This window comes from Primulina tabacum, chromosome 10 (genome assembly GCF_025594145.1).
Source record: "Primulina tabacum isolate GXHZ01 chromosome 10, ASM2559414v2, whole genome shotgun sequence".
NCBI lineage: Eukaryota > Viridiplantae > Streptophyta > Magnoliopsida > Lamiales > Gesneriaceae > Primulina > Primulina tabacum.
The window spans coordinates 41,137,801-41,153,928 of NC_134559.1; the positions used below are offsets into that span (position 1 = coordinate 41,137,801).

The 16,128-nt window shown below is 43.7% G+C and overlaps 18 non-coding genes and 1 pseudogene across 18 annotated transcripts; all 19 read right to left on the bottom strand.

Annotated features, from left to right (window-relative positions):
* Nucleotides 1–564: 564 nt before the first annotated feature.
* On the bottom strand, nucleotides 565–688 carry LOC142509162 (5S ribosomal RNA). Its single transcript, XR_012807349.1, has one exon. It is a non-coding gene; the product is annotated as a 5S ribosomal RNA (ribosomal RNA).
* Nucleotides 689–1,370: 682 nt separating this feature from the next.
* On the bottom strand, nucleotides 1,371–1,494 carry LOC142509173 (5S ribosomal RNA). The gene has a single exon (XR_012807359.1). It is a non-coding gene; the product is annotated as a 5S ribosomal RNA (ribosomal RNA).
* Nucleotides 1,495–2,177: 683 nt separating this feature from the next.
* On the bottom strand, nucleotides 2,178–2,300 carry LOC142509418 (5S ribosomal RNA). Its single transcript, XR_012807592.1, has one exon. It is a non-coding gene; the product is annotated as a 5S ribosomal RNA (ribosomal RNA).
* Nucleotides 2,301–2,980: 680 nt separating this feature from the next.
* LOC142513820 (5S ribosomal RNA) lies at nucleotides 2,981–3,099 on the bottom strand. The gene has a single exon (XR_012809747.1). It is a non-coding gene; the product is annotated as a 5S ribosomal RNA (ribosomal RNA).
* Nucleotides 3,100–3,782: 683 nt separating this feature from the next.
* Nucleotides 3,783–3,901, bottom strand: LOC142517167 (5S ribosomal RNA). The gene has a single exon (XR_012812928.1). It is a non-coding gene; the product is annotated as a 5S ribosomal RNA (ribosomal RNA).
* A 682-nt stretch (nucleotides 3,902–4,583) lies between these two features.
* Nucleotides 4,584–4,702, bottom strand: LOC142510381 (5S ribosomal RNA). The gene has a single exon (XR_012808496.1). It is a non-coding gene; the product is annotated as a 5S ribosomal RNA (ribosomal RNA).
* A 1,301-nt stretch (nucleotides 4,703–6,003) lies between these two features.
* On the bottom strand, nucleotides 6,004–6,122 carry LOC142513644 (5S ribosomal RNA). Its single transcript, XR_012809580.1, has one exon. It is a non-coding gene; the product is annotated as a 5S ribosomal RNA (ribosomal RNA).
* A 685-nt stretch (nucleotides 6,123–6,807) lies between these two features.
* LOC142506986 (5S ribosomal RNA) lies at nucleotides 6,808–6,926 on the bottom strand. The gene has a single exon (XR_012805255.1). It is a non-coding gene; the product is annotated as a 5S ribosomal RNA (ribosomal RNA).
* A 682-nt stretch (nucleotides 6,927–7,608) lies between these two features.
* LOC142507019 (5S ribosomal RNA) lies at nucleotides 7,609–7,727 on the bottom strand. The gene has a single exon (XR_012805287.1). It is a non-coding gene; the product is annotated as a 5S ribosomal RNA (ribosomal RNA).
* Nucleotides 7,728–8,794: 1,067 nt separating this feature from the next.
* On the bottom strand, nucleotides 8,795–8,912 carry LOC142516935 (5S ribosomal RNA). Its single transcript, XR_012812702.1, has one exon. It is a non-coding gene; the product is annotated as a 5S ribosomal RNA (ribosomal RNA).
* Nucleotides 8,913–9,595: 683 nt separating this feature from the next.
* On the bottom strand, nucleotides 9,596–9,716 carry LOC142509495 (5S ribosomal RNA). Its single transcript, XR_012807666.1, has one exon. It is a non-coding gene; the product is annotated as a 5S ribosomal RNA (ribosomal RNA).
* A 684-nt stretch (nucleotides 9,717–10,400) lies between these two features.
* Nucleotides 10,401–10,520, bottom strand: LOC142508812 (5S ribosomal RNA). Its single transcript, XR_012807015.1, has one exon. It is a non-coding gene; the product is annotated as a 5S ribosomal RNA (ribosomal RNA).
* Nucleotides 10,521–11,202: 682 nt separating this feature from the next.
* Nucleotides 11,203–11,321, bottom strand: LOC142517340 (5S ribosomal RNA). Its single transcript, XR_012813091.1, has one exon. It is a non-coding gene; the product is annotated as a 5S ribosomal RNA (ribosomal RNA).
* A 684-nt stretch (nucleotides 11,322–12,005) lies between these two features.
* On the bottom strand, nucleotides 12,006–12,124 carry LOC142510483 (5S ribosomal RNA). Its single transcript, XR_012808593.1, has one exon. It is a non-coding gene; the product is annotated as a 5S ribosomal RNA (ribosomal RNA).
* A 680-nt stretch (nucleotides 12,125–12,804) lies between these two features.
* On the bottom strand, nucleotides 12,805–12,923 carry LOC142515895 (5S ribosomal RNA). Its single transcript, XR_012811714.1, has one exon. It is a non-coding gene; the product is annotated as a 5S ribosomal RNA (ribosomal RNA).
* Nucleotides 12,924–13,603: 680 nt separating this feature from the next.
* On the bottom strand, nucleotides 13,604–13,722 carry LOC142517582 (5S ribosomal RNA). Its single transcript, XR_012813321.1, has one exon. It is a non-coding gene; the product is annotated as a 5S ribosomal RNA (ribosomal RNA).
* A 688-nt stretch (nucleotides 13,723–14,410) lies between these two features.
* LOC142512006 (5S ribosomal RNA) lies at nucleotides 14,411–14,528 on the bottom strand (annotated as a pseudogene).
* A 684-nt stretch (nucleotides 14,529–15,212) lies between these two features.
* LOC142512632 (5S ribosomal RNA) lies at nucleotides 15,213–15,331 on the bottom strand. Its single transcript, XR_012808861.1, has one exon. It is a non-coding gene; the product is annotated as a 5S ribosomal RNA (ribosomal RNA).
* Nucleotides 15,332–16,014: 683 nt separating this feature from the next.
* LOC142516448 (5S ribosomal RNA) lies at nucleotides 16,015–16,128 on the bottom strand. The gene has a single exon (XR_012812241.1). It is a non-coding gene; the product is annotated as a 5S ribosomal RNA (ribosomal RNA).

Below are 16,128 nucleotides of genomic sequence, written 5' to 3' on the forward strand. Positions count from 1 at the left end.
AGAGGACCTCGTGTCGCGACCGTTTACGTAAATTATGAATAAAACAGTCGAAATAATACGTAAATTATGGATAAAACAGTCGAAATAATTGTTTTTAATAAGTTAACCGTCTCCGGAGTAATCTGCGTCATACCCTTCCGCACAGAACCGGCTCACGACAAAAAAAATCGCTAAATGTTCCCAGAAAATAAGAAAAAAATAAGAAGAAGGAAATAGCGAATGTAAAGCTATTATTATACCTGGGATATGATAAAATGAACCGGAATCGAATTTCGAACTTCCTAAGCTGATTTCTCGAGGAAACGAAAGCTTAACAGAAGCAGTAAATCGCAAATTAGAGGGTCTTAGAGAAGGAATTCGGCTAAAATCTCGTCAGCTCATTGCGTAGGATGAGTCTCGTCCGTTTGCCCGTTTACAATCAAATTAGCCTACAATTTTGTCCAAATCCGGCAGTGCCCGAGCTACTTTCATTTCACATGTCTTATCTGGTCCCGATCGAGATTCAAATGATTTGAGCCAAAAATCGTCTGTCAACATGTAATCAAAAATAGAAAAACACGAAAAGGGGTGCAACACGAGGACTGGGAATCCCAGGGGGTCACCCATCCTAGTACTGCTCTCGCACAAGCACGCTTAACTTCGGAGTTCTAATGGGATCTGGTGCATTAGAGCTGGTATGATCGCACCCGACAATGAGTGGATGTTTATTTTTATATCCCACGAGTATGTGTGGAGCGGGCGGCGATGGACAACACGCGGCACTGGTCTCGCCCAATCATAATCATGTAGTTAAGCGTTCTGGCGCGATGGCAGAGCTAGGATGGGTGACCTCCCTGGGAAGACCTCTAGTCGCGACCGGTTACGTAAATTATGGATAAAACAGTCGAAATAATTGTTTTTAATGAGTTAACCGTCTCCGGAGTAATCTGCGTCATACCCTTCCGCACAGAACCGGCTAACGACAACAAAAATTGATAAATTTCCAAGAAAATAGAAAAAAAGATAAGAAGAAGGAAATAACGAATGTAAAGCTATTATTATGCCTCGGATACGATAAAATGGAACCGGAATCGAATTTCGAACTTCTTAAGCGGATTTCTCGAGGAAACGAAAGCTTAACAGAAGCGGTAAATCGCAAATTAGAGGGTCTTAGAGAAGGAATTCGGCTAAAATCTCGTCAGCTTATTGCGTAGTAATGAGTCTCGTCCGTTTGCCCGTTTACAATAAAATTAGCCTACAATTTTGTCCAAATCCGGCAGTGCCCGAGCTACTTTCATTTCACATGTCTTATCTGGTCCCGATCAAAATTCAGATGATTTGAGCCGAAAATCGTCTGTCAACAAGTAATCAAAAATAGAAAAACACGAAAAGGGGTGCAACACGAGGACTGGGAATCCCAGGGGGTCACCCATCCTAGTACTGCTCTCGCACAAGCACGCTTAACTTCGGAGTTCTGATGGGATGCGGTGCATTAGTGCTGGTATGATCGCACCCGACATTGAGTGGATGTTTATTCTTATATCCCTCGAGTACGTGTGGAGCGGGCGGCGATGGACAACACGTGGCACTGCTCTCGCCCAATCATAACCATGAAGTTAAGCGTTCTGGCGCGATGGCGGAGCTAGGATGAGTGATCTCCCTGGGAAGACCTCGTGTCGCGACCATTTACGGAAATTATGGATAAAACAGTCGAAATAATTGTTTTTAATGAGTTAACCGTCTCCGGAGTAATCTGCGTCATACCCTTCCGCACAGAACCGGCTCAGGACAACAAAAATCGATAAATGTTCCCAGAAAATAGAAAAAAAAATAAGAAGAAGGAAATAACGAATGTAAAGCTATTATTATGCCTGGGATACGATAAAATGGAACAGGAATCGAATTTCGAACTTCCTAAGCGGATTTCTCGAGGAAACGAAAGCTTAAGAGAAGCGGTAAATCGCAAATTAAAGGGTCTTAGAGAAGGAATTCGACTAAAATCTCGTCAGCTCATTGCGTAGTAATAAGTCTCATCCGTTTGCCCGTATACAATCAAATTAGCCTACAATTTTGTCCAAATCCGGCAGTGCCCGAGCTACTTTCATTTCACATGTCTTATCTGGTCCCGATCGAGATTCAGATGATTTGAGCCGAAAATCGTCTGTCAACAAGTAATCAAAAATAGAAAAACACGAAAAGAGGTGCAACACGAGGACTTCCCAGGGGGTCGGTCACACATCCTAGTACTGCTCTCGCCCAAGCACGCTTAACTTCAAAGTTCTAATGGGATCCGGTGCATTAGTGCTGGTATGATCGCACCCGACATTGAGTGGGTTGTTTATTCTTATATCCCTCGAGTACGTGTGGAGCGGGCGGTGATGGACAACACGCGGCACTGCTCTCGCCCAATCATAACCATGAAGTTAAGCGTTCTAGCGCGATGGCAGAGCTAGGATGGGTGACCTCCTTGGGAAGACCTCGTGTCGCGACCGGTTACGTAAATTATGGATAAAACAGTCGAAATAATTGTTTTTAATGTGTTAACCGTCTCTGGAGTAATCTGCGTCATACCCTTCTGCACAGAACCGGCTAACGACAACAAAAATCGATAAATATTCCCAGAAAATAGAAAAAAAATAAGAAGGAAATAACGAATGTAAAGCTATTATTATGCCTGGGATACGATAAAATGGAATCGAAATCGAATTTCAAACTTCCTAAGCGGATTTCATGACGAAACGAAAGCTTAACAGAAGCGTTAAATCGCAAATTAGAGGGTCTTAGAGAAGGAATTCGGCTAAAATCTCGTCAGCTCATTGCGTAGTAATGAGTCTCGTCCGTTTGCCCGTTTACAATCAAATTAGCCTACAATTTTGTCTAAATCCGGCAGTGCCCGAGCTACTTTCATTTCACATGTCTTATCTGGTCCCGATCGAGATTCAGATGATTTGAGCCGAAAATCATCTGTCAACAAGTAATCAAAAATAGAAAAACACGAAAAGGGTTGCAACACGAAAACTTTCCATGGGGTCACCCATCTTAGTACTACTCTCGCCCAAGCACGCTTAACTTCGGAGTTCTGATGGGATCCGGTGCATTAGTGCTGGTATGATCGCACCCAACATTGAGTGGGATGTTTATTCTTATATCCCTCGAGTACGTATGGAGCGGGCGGCGATGGACAACACGCGGCACTGCTCTCGCCCAATCATAACCATGAAGTTAAGCGTTCTGGCGCGATGGCAGAGGTAGGATGGGTGACCTCCCTGGGAAGACCTCGTGTCGCGACCGTTTACGTAAATTATGGACAAAACAGTCGAAATAATTGTTTTTAATGAGTTAACCGTCTCCGGAGTAATCTGCGTCATACCCTTCTGCACAGAACCGGCTAACGACAACAAAAATCGATAAATGTTCCCAGAAAATAGAAAAAAAAATAAGAAGAAGGAAATAACGAATGTAAAGCTATTATTATGTCTGGGATACGATAAAATGGAACCGGAATCGAATTTAGACTTCCTAAGCGGATTTCTCGAGGAACCGAAAGCTTAACAGAAGCGGTAAATCGCAAATTAGATGGTCTTAGAGAAGGAATTCGGCTAAAATCTCGTCAGCTCATTGCGTAGTAATAAGTCTCGTCCGTTTGCCCGTTTACAGTCAAATTAGCCTACAATTTTGTCCAAATCCGGCAGTGCCCGAGCTACTTTCATTTCACATGTGTTATCTTGTCCCGATCGAGATTCAGATGATTTGAGCAGAAAATCGTCTGTCTACAAGTAATAAAAAATAGAAAAACACGAAAAGGGGTGCAACACGAGGAGTTTCCAGGGGGTCACCCATCCTAGTACTGCTCTCGCCCAAGCATGCTTGGCTTCGGAGTTCTGATTGGATCCGGTGCATTAGTGCTGGTATGATCGCACCCAACATTGAGTGGGATGTATTTTCTTATATCCCTCGAGTACGTGTGGAGCGGGCGGCGATGGACAACACGCGGCACTGCTCTCGCCCAATCATAACCATGAAGTTATGCGTTCTGGCGCGATGGCAGAGCTAGGATAGGTGACCTCCCTGGGAAGACCTCGTGTCGCGACCGTTTACGTAAATTATGGATAAGACAGTCGAAATAATTGTTTTTAATTAGTTAACCGTCTTCGGAGTAATCTGCGTCATACCCTTCTGCACAGAACCGGCTCAGGACAACAAAAATCAATAAATGTTCCCAGAAAATAGAAAAAAAAATAAGAAGAAGGAAATAACGAATGTAAAGCTATTATTATGCCTGAGATACGATAAAATGGAACCGAAATCGAATTTCGAACTTCCTAAGCGGATTTCTCGAGGAAACGAAAGCTTAAGAGAAGTGGTAAATCGCAAATTAAAGGGTCTTAGAGAAGGAATTCGGCTAAAATCTCGTCAGCTCCTCGCGGATAATGAGTCTCGTTCGTTTGCCTGTTTACAATCAAATTAGGCTACAATTTTGTCCAAATCCGGCAGTGCTCGAGCTAGGTTGATTTCACATGTCTTATCTGGTCCCGATCGAGATTCAGATGATTTGAGCCGAAAATCGTCTGTCAACAAGTAATCAAAAATAGAAAACACGAAAAGGGGTGCAACACGAGGACTTCCCAGGGGGTCACTCATCCTAGTACTGCTCTTGCCCAAGCACAAATAACTTCGGAGTTCTAATGGGATCCGGTGCATTAGTGCTGGTATTATCGTACCCGACATTGAGTGGGATGTTTATTCTTATATCCCTCGAGTACGTGTGGAGCGGGCGGCGATGGACAACACGCGGCACTGCTCTCGCCCAATCATAACCATGAAGTTAAGCGTTCTGGCGCGATGGCAGAGGTAGGATGGGTGACCTCCCTGGGAAGACCTCGTGTCGCGACCGTTTACGTAAATTATGGATAAAACAGTCGAAATAATTGTTTTTAATGAGTTAACCGTCTCCGGAGTAATCTGCGTCATACCCTTCCGCACAAAACCGGCTAACGACAACAAAAATCGATAAATATTCCCAGAAAATAGAAAAAAAATAAGAAGAAAATAACGAATGTAAAGCTATTATTATGCCTGAGATACGATAAAATGGAACCGGAATCGAATTTCGAACTTCCTAAGCGGATTTCTCGAGGAAACGAAAGCTTAAGAGAAGCGGTAAATCGCAAATTAAAGGGTCTTAGAGAAGGAATTCAGCTAAAATCTCGTCAGCTCATTGCGTAGTAATGAGTCTCGTCCGTTTGCTCGTTTACAATTTAATTAGCCTAAAATTTTGTCCAAATCCGGCAGTGCCCGAGCTACTTTAATTTCACATGTCTTACCATGAAGTTAAGCGTCCTGGCGCGATGGCAGAGAGAGATAGGATGGGTGACCTCCCTGGGAAGACCTCGTGTCGCGACCGTTTACGTAAATTATGGATAAAACAGTCGAAATAATACGTAAATTATGGATAAAACAGTCGAAATAATTGTTTTTATTGAGTTAACCATCTCCGGAGTAATCTACGTCATACCCTTCCGCACAGAACCGGCTCACGACACTAATTGTTTTTATTGAGTTAATCGTCTCCTGAGTAATCTGCGTCATACCCTTCCGCACAGAACCGGCTCACGACAACAAAATTCGATAAATGTTCCCAGAAAATAGAAAAAAAATAAGAAGAAGGAAATAACGGATGTAAAGCTATTATTATGCCATGGATACGATAAAATGGAACCGGAATCGAATTTCGAACTTCCTAAGCGGATTTCTCGAGGAAACGAAAGCTTAAGAGAAGCGGTAAATCGCAAATTAGAGGGTTTTAGAGAAGGAATTCGGCTAAAATCAAGTCAGCTCATTGCGTAGGAATGAGTCTCGTCCGTTTGCCCGTTTACAATCAAATAAGCCTACAATTTTGTCCAAATCCAGCAGTGCCCGAGCTACTTTCATTTCACATGTCTTATCTGGTCCCGATCGAGATTCAGATGATTTGAGCCGAAAATCGTTTGTCAACAAGTAATCAAAAATAGTAAAACACGAAAAAGGGTGCAACACGAGGACTTTCCAGGGGGTCACCCATCCTAGTATTGCTCTCGCCCAAGCACGCTTAACTTCGGAGTTCTGATGGGATCCGGTGCATTAGTGCTGGTATGATCGCACCCGACATTGAGTGGGATGTTTATTCTTATATCCCTCGAGTACGTGTGGAGCGGGCGGCGATGGACAACACGCGGCACTGCTCTCGTCCAATCATAACCAGGAAGTTAAGCGTTCTGGCGCGATGGCGGAGCTAGGATGGGTGACGTCGCTGGGAAGACCTCGTGTCGCGACCGTTTAAGGAAATAATGGATAAAACAGTCGAAATAATTGTTTTTAATGAGTTAACCGTCTCTGGAGTAATATGCGTCATACCCTTCCGCACAGAACCGGCTCAAGACAACAAAAATTGATAAATGTTCCCAGAAAATAAGAAAAAAAAATAAGAAGAAGGAAATAACGAATTTAATGCTATTATTATGCCTTGGATACGATAAAATGGAACCGGAATCGAATTTCGAACTTCCTAAGCGGATTTCTCGAGGAAACGAAAGCTTAAAAGAAGCGGTAAATCGCAAATTAGAGGGTCTTAGAGAAGGAATTCGGCTAAAATCTCGTCAGCTTATTGCATAGTAATGTGTCTCGTCCGTTTGCCCATTTACAATCAAATTAGCCTACAATTTTGTCCAAATCCGGCAGTGCCCGAGCTACTTTCATTTCACATGTCTTATCTGGTCTCGATCGAGATTCAGATGATTTGAGCCGAAAATCGTCTGTCAACAAGTAATCAAAAATAGAAAAACACGAAAAGGGGTGCAACACGAGGACTTCCCAGGGGGTCACTCATTCTAGTACTGCTCTCGCCCAAGCACGCTTAACTTCAGAGTTCTGATGGGATCCATGGCATTAGTGCTGGTATGATCGCACCCGACATTCAGTGGGATGTTTACTCTTATATCCCTCGAGTACGTGTGGAGCGGGCGACGATGGACAACATGCGGCACTGCTCTCGCCCAATCATAACCATGAAGTTAAGCGTTCTGGCGCGGTGGCAGAGCTAGGATGGGTGACCTCCCTGGGAAGACCTCGTGTCGCGACCGTTTACGTAAATTATGGATAAAACAGTCGAATAATTGTTTTTAATGAGTTTACCATCTCCGGAGTAATCTGCGTCATACCGTTCCACACAGAACCGGCTCACAAAAACAAAAATCGATAAATGTTCCCAGAAAATAGAAAAAAAAATAAGAAGAAGGAAATAAGAATGTAAAGCTATTATTATGTCTGGGATACGATAAAATGGAACCGGAATCGAATTTCGAACTTCCTAAGCGGATTTCTCGAGGAAACGAAAGCTTAAGAGAAGCGGTAAATCGCAATTTAGATGGTCTTAGAGAAGGAATTCGGCTAAAATCTCGTCAACTCATTGCGTAGTAATAAGTCTCGTCCGTTTGCCCGTTTACAGTCAAATTAGCCTACAATTTTGTAAAAATCCGGCAGTGCCCGAGCTACTTTCATTTCACACGTCTTATCTGGTCCCGATCGAGATTCAGATGATTTGAGCCAAAAATCGTCTGTCAACAAGTAATCAAAAATAGAAAAACACGAAAAAGGGTGCAACACGAGGACTTCCCAGGGGGTCACCCACCCTAGTACTGCTCTCGCCCAAGCACGCTTAACTTCGGAGTTCTGATGGGATCCGGTGCATTAGTGCTGGTATGATCGCACCCGACATTGAGTGGGATGTTTATTCTTATATCCCTCGAGTACGTGTAGAGCGGGCGGCGATGGACAACACGCGGCACTGCTCTCGCCCAATCATAACCATGAAGTTAAGCGTTCTGGCGCGATGGCAGAGCTAAGATGGGTGACCTCTCTAGGAAGACCTCGTGTCGCGATCGTTTACGTAAATTATGGATAAAACAGTCGAAATAATTGTTTTTAATGAGTTAACCGTCTCTGGAGTAATCTGCGTCATACCCTTCCGCACAGAACCGGCTCACGACAACAAAAATCGATAAATGTTCCCAGAAAATAGAAAAAAAATAAGAAGAAGGAAATAACGAATGTAAAGCTATTATTATGCCTGGGATACGATAAAATGGAACCGGAATCGAATTTCAAACTTCCTAAGCGGATTTCTCGAGGAAACGAAAGCTTAACAGAAGCGGTAAATCGCAAATTAGAGGGTCTTAGAGAAGGAATTCGACTAAAATCTCGTCAGCTCATTGCGTAGTAATAAATCTCGTCCGTTTGCCCGTTTACAATCAAATTAGCCCACAATTTTGTCCAAATCCTGCAGTGCCCGAGCTACTTTCATTTCACATGTCTTATCTGGTCCCAATCGAGATTCAGATGATTTGAGCCGAAAATCGTCTGTCAACAAGTAATCAAAAATAGAAAAACACGAAAAGGGGTGAAACACGAGGACAACCCAGGGGTAAATAACGATGTAAAGCTATTATTATGCCTGGGATACGATAAAATGGAATTGGAATCGAATTTCGAACTTCCTAAGCGGATTTCTCGAGGAAACGAAAGCTTAACAGAAGCGGTAAATCGCAAATTAGAGGGTCTTAGAGAAGGAATTTGGCTAAAATCTCGTCAGCTCATTGTGTAGTAATGAGTCTCGTCCGTTTGCCCGTTTACAAACAAATTAGCATACAATTTTGTCCAAATCCGGCAGTGCCCGAGCTACTTTCATTTCACATGTCTTATCTGGTCCCGATCGAGATTCAGATGATTTGAGCCGAAATTCGTTTGTCAACAAGTAATCAAAAATAGAAAAACACGAAAAAGGGTGCAACACGAGGACTTCCCGGGGGTCACCCATCCTAGTACTGCTCTCGCCCAATCACGCTTAACTTCGGAGTTCTGTTGGGATCCGGTGCATTAGTGCTGGTATGATCGCACCCGACATTAAGTAGGATGTTTATTCTTATATCCCTCGAGTACGTGTGGAGCGGGCGACGATGGACAACACGCGGCACTGCTCTCGCCCAATCATAACCATGAAGTTAAGCGTTCTGGCGCGATGGCAGAGCTAGGATGGGTGACCTCCCTGGGAAGACCTCGTGTCGCGATCGGTTACGTAAATTATGGTTAAAACAGTCGAAATAATTGTTTTTAATGAGTTAACCGTCTCCGAAGTAATCTGCGTCATACCCATCCGCACAGAACCTGCTCACGACAACAAAAATCGATAAATGTTCCCAGAAAATAGAAAAAAAAAAAGAAGAAGGAAATAACGAATGTAAAACTTTTATTATGCTTGGGTTACGATAAAATGGAACCGGAATCGAATTTTGAACTTCCTAAGCGGATTTCTCGAGGAAACGAAAGCTTAAGAGAAGAAGTAAATCGCAAATTAGAGGGTCTTAGAGAAGGAATTAGGCTAAAATCTCGTCAGCTCATTGCGTAGTAATGTGTCTCGTCCGTTTGCCCGTTTACAATCAAATTAGCCTACAATTTTGTCCAAATCCGGCAGTGCCCGAGCTACTTTCATTTCACATGTCTTATTTGGTCTCGATCGAGATTCAGATGATTTGAGCCCAAAATCGTCTGTCAACAAGTAATCAAAAATAGAAAAACAAGAAAAGGGGTGCAACACGTGAGGACTTCCCAGGAGGTCACCCATCCTAGTACTAATCTCGTCCAAGCACGCTTAACTTCGGAGTTCTGATGGGATCAATGGCATTAGTGCTGGTATGATCACACCTACCATTTAGTAGGATGTTTATTCTTATATCCCTCGAGTACGTGTGGAGCGGGCGGCGATGGACAACCCGCGGCACTGGTCTCGCCTAATCATAACCACGAAGTTAAGCGTTCTGACGCGATGGCAGAGGTAGGATGGGTGACCTCCCTGGGAAGACCTCGTGTCGCGATCATTTACGTAAATTATGGATAAAACAGTCGAAATAATTGTTTTTAATTAGTTAACCATCTCCGGAGTAATCTGCGTCATACCCTTCCGCACAGAACCGGCTCACGACAACAAAAATCGATAAATGTTCCCAGAAAATAGAAAAAAAATTAAGAAGAAGGAAATAACGAATGTAAAGCTATTATTAAGCCTGGGATACGATAATATGGAACCGGAATCGAATTTCGAACTTCCTAAGCGAATTTCTCGAGGAAACAAAAGCTTAACAGATGCGGTAAATCGCAAATTAGAGGGTCTTAGAGAAGGAATTCGGCTATAATATCGTCAGCTCATTGCGTAGCAATGAGTCTCGTCCGTTTGCCTGTTTACAATCAAATTAGCCTACAATTTTGTCCAAATCCGGCAGTGCCCGGGCTACTTTCATTTCACATGTCTTATCTGGTCCCAATAGAGATTCAGATGATTTGAGCCGAAAATCGTCTGTCAACATTTAATCAAAAATAGAAAAACACGAAAAAGGGTGCAACACGAGGACTTCCCAGGGGGTCACCCATCCTAATACTGCCTCTCGCCCAAGCACGCTTAACTTCGGAGTTCTGATTGGATCCAGTGCATTAGTGCTGGTATGATCGCATTCGACATTGAGTGGGATGTTTATTCTTATATCCCTCGAGTACGTGTGGAGCGGGCAACGATGGACAACACGCGGCACTGCTCTCGCCCAATCATAACCATGAAGTTAAGCGTTCTGGCGTGATGGCAGAGCTAGGATGGGTGACCTCCCTGGAAAGTCCTCGTGTCGCGACCGTTTAAGTAAATTAAGGATAAAACAATCGAAATAATTGTTTTTAATGAGTTAATCATCTCCGGAGTAATCTACGTATTAACCTTCCGCACAGAATCGGCTCACGACAACAAAAATCTCTAAATGTTCCCAGAAAATAGAAAAAAAATAAGAAGAAGAAAATAGAGAATGTAAAGCTATTATTATGCCTGGGATACGATAAAATGGAACCGGAATCGAATTTCGAACTTCCTAAGCGGATTTCTCGAGGAAACGAAAGCTTAACAGAAGCGGTAAATCGAAAATTAGAGGGTCTTAGAGAAGGAATTCGGCTAAAATCTCGTCAGCCCATTGCGTAGTAATGAGTCTTGTCCGTTTGCCCGTTTACAATTAAATTAGCCTACGATTTTGCCTAAATCCGGCAGTGCCCGAGCTACTTTCATTTCACATGTCTTATCTGGTCCCGATCGAGATTCAGATGATTTGAGCCGAAAATCGTCTGTCAACAAGTAATGAAAAATAGAAAACACGAAAAAGGGTGCAACACGAGGACTTTCCAGGGTGTCACCCTTCCTAGTACTGCTCTCGCCCAAGCACGCTTAACTTCGGAGTTCTGATGGGATCCGGTGCATTAGTGCTGGTATGATCGCATCCGACATTGAGTGGGATGTTTATTCTTATATCCCTCGAGTACGTGTGGCGCGGGCGGCAATGGACAACACGCGGCACTGCTCTCGCCCAATCATAACCTTGAAGTTAAGCGTTCTAGCGCGATGGCAGAGGTAGGATGGGTGACCTCCCTGGGAAGACCTCGTGTCGCGATCGTTTACGTAAATTATGGATAAAACTGTCGAAATAATTGTTTTTAATGAGTTAACCATCTCCGGAGTAATGTGCGTCATACCCTTCCGCACAGAACCGGCTCACGACAACAAAAATCGATAAATGTTCCCTGAAAATAGAAAAAAAAATAAGAAGAAGGAAATAACGAATGTAAAGCTATTATTATGCCTGGGATACGATAAAATGGAACCGGAATAGAATTTCGAATTTCCTAAGCGGATTTCTCGAGGAAACGAAAGCTTAACAGAAGCGGTAAATCGCATATTAGAGGGTCTTAGAGAAGAAATTCGGCTAAAATCTCGTCAGCTCATTGCGTAGCAATGAGTCCAGTCTGTTTGCCCGTTTACAATCAAATTAGCCTACTATTTTGTCCAAATCCGGCAGTGCCCGAGCTACTTTCATTTCACATGTCTAATCTGGTCCCGATCGAGATTCAGATGATTTGAGCCGAAAATCGTCTATCAACAAGTAATCAAAAATAGAAAACACGAAAAATGGGTGCAACACGAGGACTTCCCAGGGAGATCACCCATCCTAGTACTGCTCTCGCCCAAGAACGCTTAACTTCGAGTTCTGATGGGATCCGGTGCATTAGTGCTGGTATGATCGCACCACGCCATTGAGTAGGATGTTTATTCTTATATCCTCGAGTACGTGTGGAGCGGGCGGCGATGGACAACACGCGGCACTGCTCTCGCCCAATCATAACCACGAAGTTAAGCGTTCTGGCGCGATGGCAGAGGTAGGATGGGTGACCTCCCTGGGAAGACCTCGTGTCGCGATCATTTACGTAAATTATGGATAAAACAGTCGAAATAATTGTTTTAATGAGTTAACCGTCTCGGAGTAATCTGCGTCATACCCTTCCGCACAGAACCGGCTCACGACAACAAAAATCGATAATGTTACCAGAAAATAGAAAAAAAATAAGAAGAAGGAAATAACGAATGTAAGCTATTATTATACCTGGGATACGATAAAATGGAACCGGAATCGAATTTCGAACTTCCTAAGCGGATTTCTCGAGGAAACGAAAGCTTAACAGAAGCGGTAAATCGCAAATTAGAGGGTCTTAGAGAAGGAATTCGGCTAAAATTCGTCAGCTCATTGCGTAGTAATGAGTCTCGTCCGTTTGCCCGTTTACAATCAAATTAGCCTATCAATTTTGTCCAAATCCGGCAGTGCCCGGGCTACTTTCATTTCACATGTCTTATCTGGTCCCGATCGAGATTCAGATGATTTGAGCCGAAATCGTCTGTCAACAAGTAATCAAAAATAGAAAAACACTAAAAAAAGGGTGCAACACGAGGACTTCCCAGGGGGTCATCCATCCTAGTACTGCTCTCGCCCAAGCACGCTTAACTTCGGAATTCAGATTAGATCCGGTGCATTAGTGCTGGTATGATCGCACCCGATATTGAGTGGGATGTTTATTCTTATATCCCTCGAGTACGTGTGGAGCGGGCGCAGATGGACAACACGCGGCACTGCTCTGGCCCAATCATAACCATGAAGTTAAGCGTTCTGGCGCTATGGCAGAGGTAGGATGGGTGACCTCCCTTGGAAGACCTCGTGTCGCGACCGTTTACGTAAATTATGGATAAAACAGTCGAAATAATTGTTTTTAATGAGTTAACTGTCTCCGGAGTAATCTGCGTCATACCAATTTGCACAGAACCGGCTCACGACAACAAAAATCGATAAATGTTCCCTGAAAATAGAAAAAAAAATAAGAAGAGGAAATAACGAATAGTAAGCTATTATTATGCCTGGGATACGATAAAATGGAACCTGGAATCGAATTTCGAACTTCCTAAGCGGATTTCTCGAGGAAACGAAAGCTAACAGAAGCGGTAAATCGCAAATTAGATGGTCTTAGAGAAGGAATTCGGCTAAAATCTCGTCAGCTCATTACGGTAGTAATGAGTCTCGTCCGTTTGCCCGTTTACAATCAAATTAGCCTACAATTTTGTCCAAATCCGGCAGTGCCGAGCTACTTTCATTTCACATGTTATCTGGTCCCGATCGAGATTCAGATGATTTGAGCCGAAAATCGTCTGTCAACAAGTAATCAAAAATAGAAAAACACGAAAAGGGTGCAACACGAGGACTTCCCAGGGGGTCACCCATCCTAGTACTGCTCTCGCCCAAGCACGCTTAACTTCGGAGTTCTGATGGGATCCGGTGCATTAGTGCTGGTATGATCGCACCCGACATTGAGTGGGATGTTTATTCTTATATCCCTCGAGTACGTGTGGAGCGGGCGGCGATGGACAACACGCGGCACTGCTCTCGCCCAATCATAACCATGAAGTTAAGCGTTCTGGCGCGATGGCAGAGCTAGGATGGGTGACCTCCCTGGGAAGACCTCGTGTCGCGACCGTTTACGTAAATTATGGATAAAACAGTCGAAATAATTGTTTTAATGAGTTAACGTCTCCGGAGTAATCTGCGTCATACCCTCCGCACAGAACCGGCTCACGACAACAAAAATCGATAATGTTACCATGAAAATAAAGAAAAAAACTAAGAAGAAGGAAAAACGAATGTCAATAGCTAATTATTATGCCTGGGATATGATAAATGGAACCGGAATCGAATTTTCGAACTTCTCTAAGCGGATTTCTAGAGGAAACGAAAACTTAACAGAAGCGGTAAATCGCAAATTAGAGGGTCTTAGAGAAGGAATTCGGCTAAAATCTCGTCCAGCTCATTGCGTAGCTAATGAGTCTCGTCCGTTTTGCCGTTTTACAATCACATTAGCTACAATTTTGTCCAAATCCGGCAGTGCCCGGGCTACTTTCATTCACATGTCTTATCTGGTTCCCGATCGAGATTCCGATGATTTGAGACGAAAATCGTTCTGTCAACAAGTAATCAAAAATAGAAAAACACTAAAAAGGGTGCAACACGAGGATTCCCAGGGGGTCACCCAATCCTAGTACTGCTCTCGCACAAGCACGCTTAACTTCGGAGTCTCGATGGATCCGGTGCATTAGTGATGGTATGATCGCACCCGACATTGAGTGGGATGTTTATTCTTATATCCCTCGAGACTTGTGCGAGGGGCGGCGATGGACAACACGCGGCACTGCTCTCGCCCAATCATAACCACTTGAAGTTAAGCGTTTGGGCGCTGATGGCAGAGGTAGGATGGGTGACCTCCCTGGGAAGACTCGTGTCGCGACCGTTTACGTAAATTATGGATAAAACGTCGAAATAATTGTTTTTAATGAGGTACCTTCTCCGGAGTAATCTGCGTCATACCCTTCCGCACAGAACGGACCACGACAACAAAAATCGATCAATGTTCCCTTAGAAATAGAAAAAAAAATAAGATAGAAGGAACAATAACGAATGTAATGCTATTTATGCTCTGGGATACGATTAAAATGGAACGGAATCGAATTTCGGAATTCCTAAGCGGATTTCTCGAGGAAACGAAAGCTTAACAGAAGCGGTAAATCGCAAATTAGAGGGTCTTAGAGAAGGAATTCGGCTAAAATCTCGTCAGCTCATTGCGTTGTAATGAGTCTCGTCCGTTTGCCCGTTTACAATCAAATTAGCCTACAATTTTGTCCAAATCCGGCAGTGCCCGGGCTACTTTCATTTCACATGTCTTATCTGGTCCCGATCGAGATTCAGATGATTTGAGCCGAAAATCGTCTGTCAACAAGTAATCAAAAATAGAAAAACACGAAAAGGGTGCAACACGAGGACTTCCAAGGGGGACACCCATCCTAGTACTGCTCTCGCCCAAGCACGCTTAACTTCGGAGTTCTGATGGGATCCGGTGCATTAGTGCTGGTATGATCGCACCCGACATTGAGTGGGATGTTTATTCTTATATCCCTCGAGTACGTGTGGAGCGGGCGGCGATGGACAACACGCGGCACTGCTCTCGCCCAATCATAACCATGAAGTTAAGCGTTCTGGCGCGATGGCAGAGCTAGGATGGGTGACCTCCCTGGGAAGACCTCGTGTCGCGACCGTTTACGTAAATTATGGATAAAACAGTCGAAATAATTGTTTTTAATGAGTTAACCGTCTCCGGAGTAATCTGCGTCATACCCTTCCGCACAGAACCGGCTCACGACAACAAAAATCGATAAATGTTCCCAGAAAATAGAAAAAAAATAAGAAGAAGGAAATAACGAATGTAAAGCTATTATTATGCCTGGGATACGATAAAATGGAACCGGAATCGAATTTCGAACTTCCTAAGCGGATTTCTCGAGGAAACGAAAGCTTAACAGAAGCGGTAAATCGCAAATTAGAGGGTCTTAGAGAAGGAATTCGGCTAAAATCTCGTCAGCTCATTGCGTAGTAATGAGTCTCGTCCATTTGCCCGTTTACAATCAAATTAGCCTACAATTTTTTCCAAATCCGGCATTGCCCGAGCTACTTTCATTTCACATGTCTTATCTGGTCCCGATCGAGATTCAGTTGATTTGAGCCGAAAATCGTCTGTCAACAAGTAATCAAATATAGAAAAACACGAAAAAGGGTGCAACACGAGGACTTCCCAGGGTCACCCATCCTAGTACTGCTCTCGCCCAAGCACGCTTAACTTCGGAGTTCTGATGGGATCCGGTGCATTAGTGCTGGTATGATCGCA